At 37.9% G+C, this 22,275-nt stretch overlaps 1 pseudogene; it reads left to right on the top strand.

The window, feature by feature from the left end:
- Nucleotides 1–3,422: 3,422 nt before the first annotated feature.
- Nucleotides 3,423–6,342, top strand: LOC147883317 (alpha-galactosidase-like; annotated as a pseudogene).
- Nucleotides 6,343–22,275: the final 15,933 nt, after the last annotated feature.

Here is a 22,275-nt window from a genome sequence, read left to right as displayed (position 1 = left end):
AATGCAATATGTTTTGGCCAAATGTTCATAACGATTTGCGCCCAGCTCCAGTCTTTGAAAATGAATTTGTATCATTACTCCCACGTCCATATTGTGGACCGAAGAAGAGAGAGTTTATGCCACAAGTAGATATAGAGGTCGATTGTTTTGTTGTGGTTCGGCCATCGGGATGATGAATATGAGAATGTGAAGTTTTGGGTTGCAAAAGTAGTTGATGTGCAAAGAGATGACCAAGGGAGAGCTACAACATTTACAGCAGTATGGTATGAGCCAAAGGGTAGGAAGGAGAATATGGATAACAACACATTGTATACTAATTGTATAATGAAGGAGTGGGTCCCAAATGATGAAGCGGTCTCTCAAGTTTTGACGGAGACAATCATAGTGTCTTGGCATTCAAGGGCAAAGAAATCAAAGAAGCGCATGGGATATGAGGTAGAAGGAAAAATAAAAATACCACAGCAAACTATTTTGCATATACACGAATTTTTAAGGATGCTCGCCATGGAGGAAGTAGAAGGAGACAACGCAAATGAAGAATGTCCATGATTAAAGCTTTGTATTGAAGTCCATTGAAGGATTTTATTTGGGTACTAGGCAAGAAGCCAATCCAAGACAATTATAATCAGAGTCATCACCTCCTATGTTAAATGAGAATCAAAATATGCACTGGATGTCACCCAAGGGTCAAGGCTTGCCAAGACAATAGGGAGTTAATGAAGATGGCACCTGGCAAGGGACTATCACATTGAGCAATAAGACACTGGGGAGTCAATGCACCAAGGCTTGGCAAGATAACTTATGGGAGTTAGGAAGGGACTATCGCATTGAGCAATAAGACAATGGGGAGTCAATGCACCCAAGGGGCAAGGCTTGGCAAGACAAGCAGGAGTCAAATTATGCAGATGGCACCTGGCAAGGGACTGTCATGACATTGAGCAATAAGACAATGGGGAGTCAAATTATGCAGATGGCATGAATTGAGGCTCTTTAAGAGCAACAATTTAAATTGTAAACATATGTTCAATCTATATCATTTTGGATATAAAGACTCTAGCTGAGAGCAACGTCTCTCAATGTAATCATATAATAATAGCTATAATTGCTATTATACCTCTTTGGTTCAATACAAAACTTAGGTCTTATGGCATCATGTCTTTTTTCTATTTATTAAAAGTTTTAAAAATTTTGTGCATATTGCGAGTGACAATGTTATTTTCATGAAATATTTAAGTCTCCTTTCATGGATTTATAAATTTATCAAGTCAAGGAAAAACGTCAAGGAAAAATATTAAAAATAATTAAATTAACAAATAACTTAAATATAGCTAGAATTTCTAATATAGGATTATTTCAAATTCTTGCATGTTGGTGCAAAAGTATAGATTGAAAAAACAATATTTTTATGTGAATATGATAGTGCCACAAAGTGAACTTTTGATTTGGGAAGAATATTTTCAGAAAGGAAAATTTTGATTTGGGAAGGATATTTTCATAAAGTAAAGTTTTCATTTGGGAAGGATTTTTGGGCTTCGTCCAAAAACAACACAAAAAGTCCAAAATTAATGAAATAGGTGTTAGGACTGAAATTGATAGTAGGAATGTGGGAATGGGAGTGGGAGTTAGGAGGGTGGTAGTGGGAGAAAGGGAGAGTGGGAGTGTGGAAGTGGGAGTGGGAGTAGGAGAGGGGAGGTGGGCGTGGGAGTTGGAGAGGGACTGGGATTGTGGGAGGTGGGGATGGGGGTGGGGGTGGGAGGATGGGAGTGGGAGTGGGAGAGGGAGTGGAAATGGGGCAGATGGGGGTCGGGGTGGGAGGTGGGAGCAGGAGTGGAGAGGGAGTGGGAAGGGTGGGGGTGGGGGTGGGGTAAGGGTGGGAGGATGGGAGTGGGAGAGGGAGTGGGAATGAGGGAGGTGGGGGTGGGAGAATGGGGCCCGTGGGAGTGAGAGAGGGAGTGGGAATGGGGGAGGTGGGGGTGGGAGGATGGGAGTGGGTGGGGTGGGGTGGGAGGATGGGGGTGGGAGTGGGAGTGGGAGTGGGAATGGGGGAGGTGGGGGTAGGAGAATGGGAGTGGGAGTGGGAAAGGGAGTGGGAATGGGGGGGCAGGGAGAGGGAGTAGGAGTGAGAGTGAGAGGTGGGAGTGAGAGGTGAAGGTGGGACGATGGGAGTGGGTGGGAGAGGGAGAGAAGACAATGTGATGGAGAGGCCAATGGGAGAGGAGATAATGATATAGAACGACCAATGAGAGAGAAGCACTTAAAACCCTAGTTTTTCTTATATATACTCTCCTCCTCTCATTGTTTCTCTCATTTCAACAAGGAAGAGTAAGCTCGGGGGGGTCACTATGTATAAACCCTCTATACCACGTGCGTTCAAGGTATATTTCTAAAATCCCTTATTTGTGTAAATTTTTCATTAATAAAATGTACCCCTTTTCTATACAAATCTGTAAATTTTTTCCAAAACTATTTTAAATAGTCCCTTATGTATATTTATTTCTATAAATTTTAGAAATAAAAAATATCCTTTTGTTGAACTCACGTGATAGGGTTACATATGATGAGTGATCACCCCCCGAGGTACTATGTGGATAATCAAAAGTGCTTTGTTGCAAATGCAAATTGAAATGAACCCAAAGAAGGGCACATTCCTTGTTCTTATAATTTTGGAGAGGAAGTGGTAAAACTCTCCCAACATAAATGTGTGCTCATGATGTGCTAAATGCAAAGTACTATGTGCAGAGTGTAAAGCGCTATGTGTTGAATGCAAAGTACTATGTGCAGAGTGTAAAGTGCTATGTGTTGAATGCCAAGATTGGTCAAACGAATAATTTCACTTTCGATGCGTCTCGATTATAATCAGTCTTTAAACAAAGATTAACCTTCGATCATGTCCTCTTACAAAAAATGAAGCTGTCGTGATCTTGTTTACATGCTAAATCAGCTCGGAAAGTTCCAACAAGCGAGTCTTCGGCTTTGGGATGCTTCCAAGAGAGATGACTTGGATTAATGGGCGAGGTGGTCTTCTGTCAAGGGCATATATAATGAGACCTCAACACGCAAAGCTTTGTTCAGCTACGCGGTCGGCAATGAATTACAATACAATTCTCTGTCGATGTTTCCTATAATATGCATGAATCTGCGTGTTGATTTTGGTTGGGATGTTCACACACAAACTACACATGGAAGATATAACAAGGTGTCTGGTTGATAGCGGATATCGCGTACTTGTATAATCACTGATACGAAGCCGTAGCCTTGAAGCTGATCTACGTTTTCGTCAATGATGACGATAAATTAGTTTGTGTATCATTCTAATGCTAGTTTCTCGCTTTCACTCCTTTGGTCATCAGTTCCACTCTCGTTATCACGCATGCATGCCAAACCAGTAGCCTCACCCAACACACTCCTCCATCCGCCTCGCCATGCCATTAATCTTTCAGCCTCTCTTTCTGTTCATTCTCTTAAATGCTCCTACCAGCTCCTTCGCATCCCATCAAGCACCAGCCCCCGGCCGTAGCTTGTTGAACAATGGCCTAGGGATCACGCCTCAGATGGGGTAAGCATAAGCATGTTTCTAGTCGATCCTGGCATCGTTTCTTTCAGACGCTTTCTTCTTTATCGGCAGCCACGAAATTGACAGTATACACGCCTTCCATGGAATCTCCTATATAATACGCTACCTCTCGCAGATGGAATAGCTGGAACAAATTTGGATGCGGTATCGACGAGCAATTAATTCGTGACACAGGTACTTTTCTGAGACTCGCCAGCTCTCTGTTTTCTGCTTTTGATGGCGCGACTGAGTTGCGCGGCACGTGGCTATGCAATCTATGCAGCTGTTGCAATTTCTTCATCTGGCCTGGCCAAGCTGGGATACCACTTCGTGAACATAGGTACTGTGCGACTTCTTTTGCCTTTCGATATAATCAGAGCTTTCTAGAGGTGTCAGCAAGAGCTAAATTCGACGCTAATTATATGTTTCTAGTTCTAATCCCACATTTTGCCAATAGATGATTGCTGGGCGGATCTAAACCGTGACGATCAGGATATTAATTTTGATGAATCGATCCAATTCTAAACAGGGCAACCTGGTTCCAGACCCCTCTACGTTTCCCTCCGGCATCAAAGCCCTCGCAGATTACGTCCACGGTTTGGGCCTCAAACTTGGAATTTACTCCGATGCGGGGTACGTGTATGTAATCCTTATATTTTTGCCTTATAGAATGGAACAAAGTTGTTTGCCCAAGACCTACGTACACCTTTTCCCGAAGGACCCTACACTCGCTGTAATCTTTCCCGTGGCTTATTTCTGTGCTGAAGGTATCGAACTTGCGAAGGGAGACCGGGTTCTCTCGGTCACGAACAACAAGATGCTGATACATTTTCTTCTTGGGTATTTGTGACATCGATTACTGACTTCGAAACTTTGTTGAACTTACAATCTCAGTCCAATTGCAAGAATGCAAAACGCTACGCAAACCCAAATGTTCTGAATATGTGAAATCTTTTGAACCAAATGTTCTCAACATATTAAATCTGTTGAACGTTCCTTGCTTCCTAATTTGACTGCCTATGGTTCATATCCAATCCAGGGCATCGATTACCTAAAGTATGACAATTGCAATAATGACGGTACTTCACCCCAGGCAAGGTTCGTTGGTCTAAGTCGGAAGCTTTAAATTTCCTTGTCTTTGTTTCCAACGATTACACAGAATATAGAATTGAAGACAGCTGACCCTACTGGCTTTCACTGGTCAGGTATACCATCATGCGCAATGCACTCCTCAACACTACACGGGCGGTCTTTCTTTCACTGTGTGAATGGTGAGATGGCAGCTGATAGTAGCTTCGATAAAGCCAAGGCAGATGTTTTGTCTCAACACACCACTCTCATATGATGCACCGATGTTTCAGGGGCCAGGACAATCCAGTGACATGGGCTGCATCGATTGGAAATAGTTGGCGTACAACAAGAGATATCCAAGACAATTGGCAGAGGTGCACGGAATCTTGATCAAATTCAGTGAGCAATTCCATTAATAGTATGGATTTGCACGTACTCCATCCTAGACCTATATTCTATCTCAACGTTCCCACCCAGGATCTAATTGAAATCGATATAATTGTAATCAATTGCAGCATGACTTCGCACGCAGATCTGAACGATGAATGGGCTCAGTATGCTGGACCAGGTGGATGGAACGGTACGTAATGGAGATCAAGACCAGGACCAGCTTGCCTTGTCGAGAGTTGAATTAATTATAGAGATTGTGACGATCACTGGTACTCTAATAATGCTATGATGATTCCGATCTAATAGATTTTCTCACTTGAGCAATTGCTGCAGACCCAGATATGTTAGAGGTTGGCAACGGAGGAATGACCGAGGAGGAGTACCGCTCGCACTTTAGCATATGGGCACTCATGAAGGTTATTGCAATAACGTTAACTTTAGGTGATGTTCATGGGATTTTTGTGCATATGAAGTGACTCGAAATTCCTTTTAATCTTTTTAGGCTCCTCTCCTCATCGGTTGCGATGTCCGTAACATGACAAAGGACACTCTTGACATTCTAAGCAACGCAGATGTGATCAGCGTAAATCAAGGTGACAGTCATCCCAAAGTCTCTTATTGCTATACTCGTCCGCATGATCTGCTAAGGGCGATTTAGTTCATTTCATAGTCTGGACTCTGATGGGTTGTATGCTCCAAGTAGATTCACTCGGAACTCAAGGGACGAAGGTGGCATTAACGGCGGGAGATTTGGAGGTACACATTGAGGAGCTCTTGATGGAAACTAAAGTATCAATGGGAGTCCTGAGACGATGGGTTTTCGCGCAGGTGTGGGCGGGGCCATTGTCGGGGGGGAGAACAATTGCAGTGCTATGGAATCGAGGCGATTTGGAAGCTAATATCACTGCAAACTGGCAAGACTTGGGGATGTCAAGCACTCAGGTAGTGCAAGTTCGAGATCTGTGGTAGGTAAAAGATGAAACTACTATCCCATCTCCGCATTACATCGCATGGAATGATACGGATGTGTGAATGTAGACTCAACCAATATTAGATCATCCCTACCGTGTGCATGGAATCATGGACGGAATCCATCATCATAAGTTAACCCTGCTAAACAACAACGTAATGGAAAAACACTGATGGAGATGAATCAAGATCTGCTAACAATATATCGATTGTTTGCTTGACAAATGCTGCAGCAAAGCGATCTACCCAACTGCTATCAAGGGTGTCTGAAGGGGAGCGTGGGATCGCACCACCTCTCCATGTTCATCCTCACACCGGCCAGCTGCGATCTCAACATCACATTGGTGTGCAGTAGATGAGAGATTGCATATGAGTTGGGACTCTCAAAATATTAATCCTATATGTAAAATTTCCACGTCAATAGGGGCGCGCGGGTATGTCCATAACACGCAACTGGTACACTCTCTGCAACACAACGCAAGAGGTGTGGGAAAAGTTGAGAGCATCATACGACCATGTGGACATATATATATATATCTATAGGCGGGCCCACAAGGACCTTTTGACCAATCTCTATAAGAACAAAAAAGGATTTGGTAGATTAAAAGGATTTAGGAGATAGAAGTACACATATCTAAAAGTCCATACTAGAGAAAGTGAGAGTGTTTATATATATAGTTTACCTAGAAAATATTTCACTATATGGGGAAAACAATCACTATATAGAGAGTTCTTATTAGAATTTTACTATATAGATACAATCTCACTATATAGACACAAAATTTCTCTACGTAGAGAATTGGCCCATAGAGATTCACCATATGGAAAAAACATCCACTATATAATGAAACATAGAATGAAAATTATATATATATATATATATAGACAAAATTTTGGACTATATAAAGAAGATTCACTATGTAGTATAGTCATTCATTGCTTTTAAATGCAATTTCACACAATTAATACAATTCTCTATTTATTAATATAATTTTTTTATTTTAATACAATTTCACTATATACTAACAACAACTAGAAACAAGAGTAAGAAAAGAAATGTTTGTATTCCATTCCAAATTAAGTGAATCATAAGAAGAATGAGTAATGCTATTCAACTCCTAGATGAATGTCATTTAGAGACAATCCTTGTTGTCAAATCTTCTTTACAACTACTTTTTGTTTCTCCAATAGCCAAGATACTAGATCTTCTCTCATAAGTTTCAAATCATACTCCATATTTTTACTAACATTATGCGGCCAGTATCTCTTCTCAAATTATTAAAATTTGCTTTAAGAAGCTTCATATACAGGCATCAAGCACATTTCGAGTACCAAAGTACTTCATCAAAATTATGTCTTGATCCTCTTGGTTAAATTCATGTACCTAACATGCAAAATGAGATCAAGTCAGAAGTTACTTAAATTGATATAGTTAATTATTTGAATGAATATTGTTATAGCATATAAGAAACATACTTGCACTTTGCTCGAGCATACTTTGTCACAAGTCACACCTAAATTTGGAATTTCGCTCAGAGTCTATTAGCAAAAAAATTTAATATTTAATATTTAATTGATAAGCACAAGTTAAGCTTTCTAACTTAACAAAGAAAAGTAGGTGTTTCCATACTATATACCCTTGATTTCTTCACTCTAGTAGAATGAACATTCAAGATAATTTGTTGCATCTTCATAGTCATCTGTGACATTGAAATGGTAAATAATAGTTAATTTAAAGCCATATTATGAAATACTAGTTTCTAATGTATATAATTAACACAAGATAGAATGTTTATAACTTTAGCAAAATGCAAAGCATACCTTGCATGCTTGACTACTTTTCCTTGATGCATACATGTCAACCTCTTTTGATTTTGAGAGGACCTCTAATATAACTAAAAGAAAACACTACTTAATATAATTCCTTTATAATAAAATCATATGATATTAGTGTATCAAGTAATAGTTAAAGCAAAAAAATATAATACTTACATTCGTAGGTTTGAGAGAAATTGTATTACGGAAGGGGTCCATAAACTTTATATAGGGGTCAGCATCATTACCCTGAAAAAATTAAAATTCTATCTCTTAGTGCCTTGATTTAAATAATAAAGAGCTTTAGATAGTATTAGCTAATTACACATACCTCTTCTATAAAAGTTTGCTCATTGACTATGCCTAGGTTGCAATCAACTATTGGTGAATCCTCGAACCATTTTCATAGAGTAAAATACTTGATATTCATCACCTGTTGTTGATCGAGAAAGTACGTACTCAAAAATACCTTACCATAAACCTTACTTCTGTCACGATATTTTTGAGTATACGTAGGCACTCTAAATATCTCAAATTATGAGGGTGCATCTACTGAAGAACTTCGTTCTCTTACTTGGGTCTCTAATGTCGATCCCAATGAAGCAGGCTCACCAACAACATATCGTTTTCACTACAATTTTGTGTCATTTTTAAAAAAATATGGATTTTTCTGAACCATGCTTTGAAAAAGATCAAAGAATTGATTATGGCTAGAAGAGTCCTTCTTTACGTACTTCAAAAGACCTGCATTCATTCATAATAAGAAAATATAGGTTAATAATAGTTTATTAACACACATAATTTCTTGTCTCAGCTTGAATGCTTTTTAATTTATTAAAAACAACAATCTCAAGTTAAGATTATTTTGTAATACCTATGAGATGATCATATGATTGGCAAACATCTCGCTTCACTTTTCTAGACTTTGTCACTTTAAAATTTGACACAACTTTTACACAAGACTCCAACTACAAGACTCCAACTGTAAAAAAATTATCCTTTCTATCCACATCTTGAGATTGACGTTTCAACATTAACCATTCTAGTTTCACAAGCTTTTCCTCGTAACCCACTCCTCTTATCACAACATATTTTACTAGATTTGATGATTCATTTGAGTCTAGTTCATTACCTTTCCCCAACACTACATCATCTTCTTCTAACCAAGGATACACAACCTATTGATGCTACTTGTAATGATCATTATCTTTGCACCATGTCTTTGGTTTCAAAGATTCAAAAGAAAAATTCAACTCTAAAATTTTTTAGGAGAGTTTTATATGAAATGGATTAACCATAGTGCGTGTGTGTGTATGTGGCATATCCTTCACTTGATGTGTGTGTGTGTGTGACCACCATAGTTTGTGTGTGTGTATGCGCACACACACACTTGCATGCTAGTGGATACTAGAAAGCTTCTCAATGTTTCTTCAAAATAAAACAGAGAGAGAGAGAGAGAGAGAGAGAGAGCAAAATTCCATGCTATCAAAGACTCAAAAACAATCTTTCATGAATGCAATCCAACACTTGTGCATATCTTCTACTCTATAAAAGATAATCAGTCTCATGTTTGTGAAGTGCATAGGATCCAAGAGAGTAGGGTTTTAGTACTTTCAACTTGCAAAAATATGTAAAAAGGATGCATTTATTGAAAGAACCTTAAAAAAATAACGCTAAGAACACCTATTTCATTAATTTTGGACTCGTGCACTGTCCAAATTCATTTTGTGAGATAATTTTGGATAAAACATTTAAAAAAAAGAGGCTCTTATAAAACAAAACATTGAGTCAAAAAGGAAGATTTTAAAAAATCAAATTAGAAAAAATGACGTGAGATGCTATTAAAACTAGAGTACATAAAAAATAGAGGACATCACATTGTTAAAAGAGACAGAAAGTAAAATCAAATTAGAGAAAATGGCGTGACATGTTATTAAAACTAGAGTACATTTCAAAAAGAGCACATCACATTTGTACAAGAAGTAGATCATATAACTCAAAGCCATATGGTGTCAAAAAACACCTTAATACAGTCTCTCTTATCTTCTTAATCACCCAAAGTCTAGAAGATCTCATCATTGGTCTCTCTTATCTTCTCAATAACCCAATCTTTCACTACCTCCACAGTTGTATCCTCAACATAATTACATGCAAAGAAGAAATCGCTTCTTCTTAATCACCCAAAGTCTAGAAGATCTCATCATTGGTCTCTCTTATCTTCTCAATAACCCAATCTTTCACTGCCTCCACAGCTGTATCCTCAACATAATTACATGAAAAGAAGAAATTTAAGCAATCACAAATTGTTTCTTTATAATTTCTCTGTGAGGCTCTTATTGTTCTCTCAGCATCCGCATCAAATCGCCCATGACGAGAGCTACGATAACAAAGGTTACTTAAGAAGTCTAAGAGATCTTGTCGTGCTTTTATCATACGTCTTAAAAGTCTTTCACTCTCTGCTATCTTGAGAGTCTCCTCCCTCTGTGCATGCCTTTGTGCATCAAATTCCTCGCTCTCCATGTGTGTCAAAGGAGAACCTTGTCGAATTCTGGCCTCTCTCTGTGCTCCTTGGTCAGCAATCCATTCTTTGAGACTGTTAATTCCAAACTCCACGTCTTCGACAATGCCAAGGACATCCATGGGTGGGGAGATGATAAAGAAAGGGAGATGGACTACGATGGAAGAAAGAAGAGAATGTTTGTGGAAGGACTAGGATGGAAGAATACAAGTTAATGAGAAGCACTAGGATGGATGAAAGAAGAGAGTGTTTGTGGAAGAACTAGGATAGAAGAATACAAGTTATCAGGATGGATGAAAGAAGAGAGTGTTTGTGGAAGGACTAGGATAGAAGAATACAAGTTACTGAGAAGGACTAGGATGTAAGAAATAAGAGAGTGTTTGTGGAAGGACTAGGATGGAAGAATACAAGTGCACTAAGGCACGATGTGTTCACTATGATAAGGATAAGGGTTGGAATAAAGTGAGAGAAGCATTGGTAATGCTCTACTTTAAGTGAGTGGAGATTGTCCAACTGAATAAAATTTTGCAGAGCATTGGCAATGCTATACTTTAAGTGAGTGGAGCATTGGGAATTGATACTTGCGAGTGAAATATATTACAAGTGAGAGAGAGAGAGAGAGCGATAAGACGAATACAAGTTAATTAGAAGGACTAGGATGTAAGAAATAAGAGAGTGTCTTGAAGGGATAGAAAGTGAGGGAAGATGTAAAGTGAAAGACGAATACAAGTTAATCAGAAGGACTAGGATGTAAGAAATAAGAGAGCGTTTGTGGAAGGACTAGGATGGAAGAAAACAAGTGCACTAAGGCACGATGTGTTCACTATGATAAGGATAAGGGTTGGAATAAAGTGAGAGAAGAATTGGGAATGCTCTACTTTAAGTGAGTGGAGACTATGATGGAAGAATACAAGTGCACTAAGGCACGATGTGTTCGCTATGATAAGGATAAGGGTTGGAATAAAGTGAGAGAAGAATTGGGAATGCTCTACTTTAAGTGAGTGGAGACTGTCCAACTGAATAAAATTTTGCAGAGCAATGGGAATGCTATACTTTAAGTGAGTGGAGCATTGGGAATTGATACTTGCGAGTGAAAAATATTATAAATATTACATCATCACATATTCATATCAAAATTCTCATCACACAAGGATTTATTTCCAAATAATCACATCATCACACATTCATATCATAAAATTGTGTGCATGAAGAAATATATTACAAATATCACATCATCACATATTCATATCAAAATTCTCATCACACAAGGATTTATTTCCAAATAATCACATCATCACACATTCATATCATAAAATTGTGTGCATGAAATAATTATATAAATATCATCAGTAAATGCCACTTAAGTAATAAGTCACAAATTGGTGTATAATCAACAAAAACTACAAACACAACATCATACATGCATCACAACTCTTCTGATGCTTCTAGTGGAGACTGTGGCAACTCTTCTGATGCTTCGAATGGAGGCTATGGTGCTCTAGATGTACACTCAGTCTCTACTTCTTCTATAGTATGTAGTGCTTTCGGAGTACGTAGACTCAGTATCCTCTTCCTTAAATGCAAGCGGAGGCTGTGGCAACTATTTTGATGCTTCCAGTGGAGGTTGTGGTGCTGTAGGTGTACACTGAGTCTCTACTTCTTCTGTAGTGTGCAGTGCTTTCACAGTAGACTCAGTCTCCTCTTCCTTAAATGCAAGCTCTGATATTGCTTCAGTTGCACGTTGTATTCTAATGGCAGCAAGTAGGTCTCGAATGATTTCAGCCCTAAACAATTGTATATCCTCCTCTAAATATTTGAGCTCCAAAGAGTCTTCCGATGAGATCTATGGCTTAAGTGAGAAAATTTATTTAAAAATCAACATGCAATTGTAGGCAACTCTCCACCCACAACTATGCCCATCTTCCTGCTCTACCATCTTCCTGCTTTTGGAAGTCTATCGAGTCTTTGTACTGTCCTGTTTCTCTGATAGCAGATACCAACTTCTCAATCGACCTGCTTATCATGACATATTAAAAAAACTTAGTGTGTCTATTACATAAGGTACATAATATAGAAGTAACAATAGATTAATAGAATACTTACGTTTGCACTTAGCCATGGAAGCCTGCAATCGAGTTAACAAACCAACAATAGTTGTCTTCAAGGTCCCAAACCACCAGACTCCAATGTTCCCTACACGAATAATTAAGAACCATTATTATTTAACACAATGTTGACAGTATAAGATGAAAATAAAGGTTGCCATGATACTTACATCTCCTGATATGCCATAAATAGGACTTGCACGCCATGTAAATGTAAAGGCTGTAACCATTTACAAACATCGGCTATCGTCTTTCTGCTATCCCTAAGTATAGGAGAAAGGAGGGAATCCAACATATACACACGGTTTTGTACGGCTCTACCAAATCGTGAGATAACTATACTGCACCAACAAATAAATGAATATTAGCTTATTAGATTTAATCAAAATATTGAATTATCAAGCAGAGAAAAAGTTTGTATCAAACCTGAGAATGGCCATCATAACGTTGTTATTGACCTCATTTGAATCTCTAGAGAGGATTGAAATCTCCTCTCCCCCAAATTCAAGATACTGAGGTCTATGTTGAATCATAACCCTAACATTAAAAGAGCTTCCCAATTCTTCCAATGAAGCCATGTTTGTAGAGTTGAGGTCTTCTATCCCCTTTGACTCTTTGACGGCATTCATTTCGCACTCCTCTGAGCCATTATCATCTATTTGCCTTGTGGGAGGGTCCATAATGTCTCCCTTAATGATTGCTCGAATGGTACATGTTATAAATGCATAGAGATGCAAATCCGTATATGTTGACAGTGTTGTGTCATTTTGTATCTCAAAAATTTGACCAAGTACCAAAAAGCAATTGTAGCCCACCCTCCATCCACAATTATAGATGTGGCTATTCTCTTGATGTGATACCTGACATGTTATATACTCTATTTGTTGTGCCAAGTCACATTGCTGCATTACTGTGTCGATAGCATCTACTAAATTTCGAGCTGATCTGCACATCAAAACATATAACAACAGTGAATATGTGCATTGCATATCAATCTACATGTCAAGAAGTGACAACAAGTGTAGTCTATACTTACTCTAACACAGTGCCATGGACGGATGTCATTGAGTTGGCAAAGAAGCACTTCTTCGCAAAGATGTCCACGACTACCAGACTCCAATGTGAGCTGCATTATCAATAAAGAATAATTACTGTGTTTGAGACAATTCTAGCAATGCAATAGAAAAAACAAGTAGGGTTTGATGCTTACTTCTCATAATATGCTGTAAAAATAACTCGTGCATCATTCATAGGAACGTGCTTCAACCACTTGCAAACATCCTCTATGGTTTCTTCTTTGTTGCTAAGCACTTCCGAAATACGAGGATCGAGCATATATGAAACGCTTTGTATATTTTGCGGAAAATTTGCTATAACATTACTATATTTAAAAAAAAAGTATTAGCTTCTTGGGTTTAATCAAAATAAGCAAAGTATAAAGCCAAGGAAAAGGCTGCATCAAACCTGAGGATGGTTGTAATGACTTTGACATTAACCTCTTTCTTAGGATTCAAGAGGATTGAAATATCTTCTTCACCAAATTCAAAAAAATGAGGTTGTTGTCGAATTAACAACATAGCGGTGAATGAACTTCCAATCTGCTCCAATAGATTCATATTTTCATGACTCATCTTATTGAGAGAGTAGTCTACATCGTATTCTTCTTCACTTGCTATGTCTTCTACATCCTCCTTCTGCTATAAAAATATAAAAAAGTTATGCTTTCACTTGCTATGTCTTCTACATCCTCCTTCTGCTATAAAAATATAAAAAAGTTATGCGATGTACACATCCCAAATAAAGGCTTAAACAAGCAGATAAGGTTTCATACATGCTTTCATTAGAGTGAGTCTCTCCTCCGCTTGGAGCAAAAATTTAAAAAGTAAGGTTTCATATATGCTTTCATTAGAATGAGTCTCTCCTCCTCTTGGAGGAAAAATTTAAAAAGTTATGAGATTTACACATCCCAAATAAAAATAAAGGTTTAAATAATCATAGAAGTATAAAAATAGCATGCTTTCTTTAGACTCAGTCTCTTCTCCTCTTGGAGGAAAATATAAAAAAGTTATGAGATTTACACATCCCAATTAAAGGCTTGAACAAGCATACAAGTATAAAGATAAGGTTTTATACATGCTGCAATGTAGTCATATTTTCAGGTTGTTGTTTCCCAATGGTAGCAATTAGACGCTGAATACTCTCAGCCCGAAATGCTAGCAGATCGGCTTCTGTATATGATTCCATTTTGACTGGTAACTCCAAATAAAAAATCTCTCTAAGAAACAACATGTAGTTGTAGGCAACTCTCCACCCACAGCTGTGCCCATATTTTTGCTCCACTGGCAGACGTCTTTTGAATTCTACTTGGTCTTGTTGCTCCGTGGTTGTTCTGACAGCAGATACTAGGCGATATGCAACACTGTCCATCATGACATATTAAATATATTAATATGTCATGATCATAAGATACAAAATAAGAAAGTATCAAAAATATTAAGAGAATAATTACCTTGGGGAGTTGGCATGATAGCCTTCCATTGAATTCACAAACCACAAACGGTTGAGTTCAAGGTCCCAGATGATCAGACTCCAATGTGAGCTACACGACCAGAATAAAAATAGTAAAAATAAAAATCAGACTCCAATGTGAGCCAAATTAGAAATAGTAAAAATAAGGTTAGAGTTGATACTTACGCCTCATGATAAGGCATAAAGATGACTCGCACCCCGTCTAAATTCAAAGGGCTTAACCAGGTACAAACATCTTCTATAGTCTTTTGAGGAGAGCTAAGAATAGAAGAAAGGAGAGCATCGAGCATGTAGACACGATGCTGCACTGCACTAGGAAGCTGAGAAATAACTAGACTGCACCAACAAATAAACAAACGTTAGCTCATAGAATTGATTTGCATTCTACACTAGGAAACTGATATATAACTACACTGTAAATAAATAAACAAATGTTAGCTCATTGAAGTAGCAAAAAATAAACAAACGTTACCTGAGAATGGCCAAGATAACATTGTCATTAACGTCTTTTAAAGGATTGGAGAGGATTGAAACCTGCTCTCTACCAAAGCTCAAATACGGAGGTTCTCATTTCAAAACGATCCTAACTTCAAATGAGCTCTCCATTTTATCCAATGCAGCTAAATTTGCAGAATGGGTCTCTGTCATAGCTTGTATTCTATGTTTGGGGTCATTCTGCTTTTCCATGGTGTCTTTAAAGCTCTTGTGCTCATGGGATTCTTCAATCAAATTTAGAGGTGGTTGCATTGTTGAAGTAGAAGGGAGTGCCTCCATATTGACTTCATCCATTTCTTCTCCCTCTATTACCTGTAAACAAATATGAGAGATTAGATTCATTATCTTTAAATTTAAATCTTATTTAAAAAATTGTATTTAGTTGAGAAATAGAGAGTTCATACCGCTAAGTATTGTCGTAGTGGCCTTTTTTCATAACCCTGTGAGCCATAATTATCAAAGAAGGCATCATCATGTTTGTCTTCATCCACCAACCTCTCTCTGAACGGGTTATGTAAGTCCATCTTTTCATCATCATCAACTGGGACATTATGATCTTCAAGGTAATCATCCATGTCATCAGTGTCCTTGTGGTCTATCTCTTTTTCATAGCCTGTGGTTAGATCTGCTTGAAGCTGAAAATAAGCCATGAAATGCTTATTTTCAATAATATTTGTGGAGTTGCCTTTTCTGAGGAGATCCTCAAATAAATATCCCATCCTGCACAAGGTGACCTCCCAACCTACCGGTAGCAAATTCTCCATCATGGTAAGCAAGAGACTCCCACTTTTTGCAGGACTTCCATAGTTGTTTTTTTTATAATGTATGGACCTAGGAATATCTTGCTCTTCTAGCATCAATCTCAAATTATTTGAATTCCCTCTTATGTTGTTTTGTAAGGAGTGATCAGGGTTGGGACTCCGCATACACAAAAAGAATGATTCAAGAGGATTGAAATATCTTCTTCACCAAATTCAAAAAAATGAGGTTGTTGTCGAATTAACAACATAGCGGTGAATGAACTTCCAATCTGCTCCAATAGATTCATATTTTCATGACTCATCTTATTGAGAGAGTAGTCTACATCGTATTCTTCTTCACTTGCTATGTCTTCTACATCCTCCTTCTGCTATAAAAATATAAAAAAGTTATGCTTTCACTTGCTATGTCTTCTACATCCTCCTTCTGCTATAAAAATATAAAAAAGTTATGCGATGTACACATCCCAAATAAAGGCTTAAACAAGCAGATAAGGTTTCATACATGCTTTCATTAGAGTGAGTCTCTCCTCCGCTTGGAGCAAAAATTTAAAAAGTAAGGTTTCATATATGCTTTCATTAGAATGAGTCTCTCCTCCTCTTGGAGGAAAAATTTAAAAAGTTATGAGATTTACACATCCCAAATAAAAATAAAGGTTTAAATAATCATAGAAGTATAAAAATAGCATGCTTTCTTTAGACTCAGTCTCTTCTCCTCTTGGAGGAAAATATAAAAAAGTTATGAGATTTACACATCCCAATTAAAGGCTTGAACAAGCATACAAGTATAAAGATAAGGTTTTATACATGCTGCAATGTAGTCATATTTCCAGGTTGTTTCCCAATGGTAGCAATTAGACGCTGAATACTCTCAGCCCGAAATGCTAGCAGATCGGCTTCTGTATATGATTTCATTTTGACTGGTAACTCCAAATCAAAAATCTCTCTAAGAAACAACATGCAGTTGTAGGCAACTCTCCACCCATAGCTATGCCCATATTTTTGCTCCACTGGCAGACGTCTTTTGAATTCTACTTGGTCTTGTTGCTCCGTGGTTGTTTTAACAGCAGATACTAGCCGATATGCAACACTGTCCATCATGACATATTAAATATATTAATATGTCATGATCATAAGATACAAAATAAGAAAGTATCAAAAATATTAAGAGAATAATTACCTTGGGGAGTTAGCATGATAGCCTTCCATTGAATTCACAAACCACAAACGGTCGAGTTCAAGGTCCCAGACGATCAGACTCCAATGTGAGCTACACGACCAGAATAAAAATGATTATTGTTTTACACAAACTTGCCAAATTAGAAATAGTAAAAATAAGATTAGAGTTGATACTTACGCCTCACGATAAGGCATAAAGATGACTCGCACCCCATCTAAATTCAAAGGGCTTAACCAGGTACAAACATCTTCTATAGTCTTTTGAGGAGAGCTAAGAATAGAAAAAAGGAGAGCATCGAGAATGTAGACACGATTCTGCACTACACTAGGAAGCTGAGAAATAACTACACTGCACCAAGAAATAAACAAACGTTAGCTCATAGAATTGATTTGCATTCTACAATAGGAAACTGACATATAACTACACATAACTACACTGTAAATAAATAAACAAATGTTAGCTCATTGAAGTAGCAACAAATAAACAAACGTTACCTGAGAATGGCCAAGATAACATTGTCATTAACCTCTTTTAAAGGATTGGAGAGGATTGAAACCTCCTCTCTACCAAAGATCAAATACTGAGGTTCTCGTTTCAAAATGATCCTAACTTCAAATGAGCTCTCCATTTTATCCAATGCAGCTAAATTTGCAGAATGGGTCTCTATCATAGCTTGTATTCTATGTTTGGGGTCATTCTGCTTTTCCATGGTGTCTTTAAAGCTCTTGTGCTCATGGGATTCTTCAATCAAATTTAGAGGTGGTTGCATTGTTGAAGTAGAAGGGAGTGCCTCCATATTGACTTCATCCATTTCTTCTCCCTCTATTGCCTGTAAACAAATATGAGAGATTAGATTCATTATCTTTAAATTTAAATCTTATTTAAAAAATTGTATTTAGTTGAGAAATAGAGAGTTCATACCACTAAGTATTGTCGTAGTGGCCTTTTTTCATAACCCTACAAGCCATAATTATCAAAGAAGGCATCATCATGTTTGTCTTCATCCACCAACCTCTCTCTGAACGGCGGGTTATGTAAGTCCATCTTTTCATCATCATCAACTGGGACATTATGATCTTCAAGGTAATCATCCATGTCATCAGTGTCCTTGTGGTCTATCTCTTTTTCATAGCCTGTGGTTAGATCTGCTTGAAGCTGAAAATAAGCCATGAAATGCTTATTTTCAATAATATTTGTGGAGTTGCCTTTTCTGAGGAGATCCTCAAATAAATATCCCATCCTGCACAAGGTGACCTCCCAACCTGCCGGTAGCAAATTCTCCATCATGGTAAGCAAGAGACTTCCACTTTTTGCAGGACTTCCATAGTTGTTTTTTTGATAATGTATGGACCTAGGAATATCTTGCTCTTCTAGCATCAATCTCAAATTATTTGAATTCCCTCTTATGTTCTTTTGTAAGGAGTGATCAGGGTTGGGACTCCGCATACACAAAAAGAATGATTCAAGAGATTGAATCGCTATGCCACATTCTCTCTTACCTCTCTTTGCTGCATAAACACCACTATAGATCTTCAAATCTGATGAATATGCTCGCTCTAGAGTAACCTGCATGGCTTCTTTGTGTTTTTTATCAACAAAAATGACAATGTTGTAAATTGCCACTTTGCTAATGGTGGTATATACTATTCTATCAATGAAGTTATGGATATCATCGCTAGAAACTTCATTGATAAAGAATAGTTGTGGCTTATCCCATGCTGACTCATTCTTGAAGAAGTCATCTTCTGAGACTCCCCTGAAGTTCACAAGCTTTCCAGACTCTGCCGTAACCTCTACATTGTGAATTGAAAGCTTTGGTGCATATCTGTCCGCATCCTTATCTCGCTGATTAATCTTTCCACATATGCAACTACCTATTGTGGGATTTCTTTTCTCATATAAGAGGTTACTATTTCTGACCCACCTTCATCCTTTTTAATCCACCTGTTTGCCCATAGATTTACCTTGGGTGTTGACAAAGAAGCTATATGCTTCACCACATTATAGTCAATGTTACAATGAGTAAGTGGAATTTGTTTCTCTGACAGCAAATACTTAATGGCACTATGCACTGCATCACGCCTCACCTGTACATTGATGCATTCTTCCATGCAGTGGTCTTTGTCTTTTTTTCCAAAAAACCATTCTTTCTTTAAAATTTTTTGTGCTGCCATGGATGCATACTTGTCAGGTAAGTACTTTATAGGCCTCCACATCCTTGCCGTCAACTCCTTCTTATCCATTACCTTTGACTTTTCGGAGATAAACAAAGGAGCTTCATAGGTCAACTGTCCACGCTCACAAGCAATGCACGTTTCAAGCATCTCATTGAGCACTTCAATAGGACAAAATATGATAGAAGTCTAGTCGGCATATCTGCTGTCCCTCACCACCTTGAGGCTTGTCATACTTTCTTCTCGCTCTTGAGTTCCCCTAGGCACAACTGCACTCAAAGAAGTATAGAAGTTCGTGAGTGTGTCGGCATCTGCTTTTGTGACCTTGCACTTCAAATCAGGATTTGGAGAACCAAATGTTGTCCATATAACCCTTGCCTTCTGTAAGATCTCTGATGTTGAGGATATCTTACGCTTTCCATGGACATAATGATTAAGTCTTTCGGATTCAATTAAATACTTGATCTCATGCTTGAATATACAAATTGTTGCAGGATAATAATGGAATGAACTTATCTTTGCAAATTGTTCTGAAGTGAGTCTTTTGACCTCCTTTGCTTCCTTTATCTGATTACAAGCATAAGCCCAATGTTGACCATCAATGGGCTAGATGGGCTGGAATCTGCAATGAAGGAGGAATTCCTTCTTTGCTTCCTTTAGCATATTCTCACCTTGTGCCTCTTCGCCTTGTTCATGTGGAACATTTTTAAGAGTGTCTTTAAAGAATCAACTGAAGGTTTCCTCAAAATGTGTAGGCCCTATAAATGTTATTTGATCCAGAAAACTATTTTTGATTGGACAAAACATTATTGGGCGCAAGACCACATTGCTTGCCACAGGTTTCTTACCATCTCTCAAAGCCTCGTATATTTGCAATAGTGCATAGGATATATCAAGGCTTCGGCTATTAGTAAAGAGAGCTGCAGATTCTACATCTTTGGCATTCACAAAACACGTCCTTTGACCCCAGATATATCCCACATCGTCATCTATAACTGCTTCATTAAGACGCAAATTAAGATTTTTGATTGATGTGAGTTCATCCTGATCATCTTCAGCCTCGGGTTCTGAGTCTTCTTCATCTTTCTCTTCTTTTAACCGTTTTTCATCCACATTATCTCTCTCTATAGTGGGACGATGTCTTTTTTTACTGCTTGCAACCGTGGCTCTTACAGTACTAGCCTTTTGCATTTCACCTCGTGGTTTGCTAGCAAGAGCTTCTAGCATAACTGCAGTGGATCGACCTTGATCTTCTTTCATTTTTTTAAATTCTCGTGCACTCAAGGCTTGTGTTTCATCATCCTTAGTTACATCCACCATTTCTTGCTCTAGAAGTTTGCGCTCATGTTCTACACGTTTGTGACAGTGTGCCTGTTCTTCTTGTCGCTGCATCGAAGTCTGAGCTTTTTGATCTCCTTCATGTGAAGATTATTGAATATGAGGAGCATATTGTGCATCCTCAAAGTACTCAAACATTATCTTTGCATGCATCCTTTTTGCCACCAAACTAGGAAATTGCTCCCAAGTATATGAAAGAGTCTCCAATGCACTTTGCAGCTCTGGAAACTTTGATGGTTTTGGAGGAGGCATCACAAAGGTCTTTGAGTCTCTCCTTGACACAACAATATGAAGACCGCCAACTTCAGGATCTGAACTCTTTGTAAAAATATCCACAAAAGTCTCTTTTGGCTCTATCATTATGCCTACTACAAGGCTTGAAGTCATATCTTTTTTGAAGAAAGTAGCATCCCATGGATCTTCAACACCATTGAACTCCCTTTTTGACATAAGTAGAAAGAGTCTCTTTTCCTTTTGATGAAGAAACCAAGCTCTTCTGCCCATGTGGTATCGAGTCCACCTATTAAAGCCATTGGGGTTATATTCCTTTCCTTTGAAATTCAAAGTGACATCAGAAACCCATTCTCTGATCTCAGAGTCATTTAGGATAGCCACCACATTAGTTGATTGCTCCATAATCCTACAAGAAAAGATAATTAAGAATTTAGATACATACAAGTAAAGTACAATATACAACGCTTGATACAATAAATGTGGGAAATAGCCCAAAAGGCTTTACAAGGCTTCATATGGCAATAAATGTGGGAAATAGCCTAGAAGGCTTTACAAGGCTTAAATATTTGTACAAATGTAAAACAATTAGCCAATAAAGCTTTACAATAATATAAAATGTCGTCTAGTGATAAAGCTTCAATCTTCGTGAAGACATGTAATCTGTCCATCCATTGATTTGCCCTCTAGTCATAAAGCTTCAATCTTCATGATGACATGTAATCTGTCCATCCATTGATATCTGTGCACTGATACCCAACTGATGCAATCTACCCACTAAAAACTATTCCACTGATATCCACTTATGCAGCCCACATGATATCCACTTATGCAACCCACTGGCACTCGTTAAATAGTGAATGGTCAGGATGGTCGGGTTTATTACAAGGCGCTTCATATGACAATAAATGTAAAAAATAGCATAGAAGGCTTTATAAGATTTTTAATGACAATAAATGAGCTTAAATATTTATACAAATGCAATAAAAATAACCAATAATCATCAAGCTCCAATATGTCCCATGACATGTAATCTGTCCACTGATATATGTAATCTATCCACTGATATCTGCTCATGCAATCTGCCCACTGATAAACTTCTTGATAAATGGTAAAAGGTCTTATTTAATAGCATGTTATGAGTGTTAA

Source organism: Dipteris shenzhenensis, chromosome 28 (assembly GCF_047967505.1).
Source record: "Dipteris shenzhenensis isolate YYH24624 ecotype China chromosome 28, Dip_SZ_1.0, whole genome shotgun sequence".
Taxonomy (NCBI): Eukaryota; Viridiplantae; Streptophyta; class Polypodiopsida; order Gleicheniales; family Dipteridaceae; genus Dipteris; species Dipteris shenzhenensis.
This window is presented reverse-complemented; position numbering and strand designations above follow the sequence as displayed.